Raw genomic sequence first — 676 nt, forward strand, 5'->3', positions numbered from 1 at the left:
AGCTGCAGCGGGGAGCTTTGGTCTCAAGGTCTTAGTATTCTCAGATTGAAGAGAAACAATGCTCACTTGGTCAACATGTGCTTTGTGGATTTGGAGAAGAAGTTTGACCAGATCTCCCGGGAGATACTGTTGGAGGGGCTGCAGGAGTAAAGGGTGGGGGGAATCCAATCCATGTATGTATATAAAGAGCTTTTGCTGCGTCTTGGGTTGATCCTTTTCACCAATCCTGTTTGTGATATTCCAGGATATCAAGATGTAGACGTGGGGGGGAGGGGTTGCAGTTAGGTGAGCTGGAGATAGCTGTTTTTTGCAGATAATGTGTCCTGATGACATCGGTCTGTGACCTCCAGCACTCACTGGATCTAGACCAATGGAACTAGGTTCATGTGTAGAGACCCTGGTGATGCTGAGTCCATGTGTAGAGACCCTGGTGATGCTGAGTCCATGTGTAGAGACCCTGGTGATAACAAGTTTGTGTGTAGAGACCCTGGTGATAAAAAGTTCGTGTGTAGAGACCCTGGTGATGCTGAGTCCATGTGTAGAGACCCTGGTGATGCTGATGCTTGGGCGTCGTCCATGTGTAGAGACCCTGGTGATGCTGAGTCCATGTGTAGAGACCCTGGTGATACTTGGAGCAGCGTCTCATGTTGATGCTATCATAGTAGCGCCCCTAGCT

At 49.0% G+C, this 676-nt stretch overlaps 1 protein-coding gene across 1 annotated transcript in view; it reads right to left on the reverse strand.

Annotated features, from left to right (window-relative positions):
- The window catches only part of LOC116702278 (receptor-interacting serine/threonine-protein kinase 2-like), a 5,794-nt gene that overhangs the window by 3,978 nt on the left and 1,140 nt on the right, over positions 1-676 (reverse strand). The gene's annotated exons all lie outside the window — the stretch shown is intronic.

Source organism: Etheostoma spectabile, chromosome 15 (genome assembly GCF_008692095.1).
Source record: "Etheostoma spectabile isolate EspeVRDwgs_2016 chromosome 15, UIUC_Espe_1.0, whole genome shotgun sequence".
Lineage (NCBI taxonomy): Eukaryota > Metazoa > Chordata > Actinopteri > Perciformes > Percidae > Etheostoma > Etheostoma spectabile.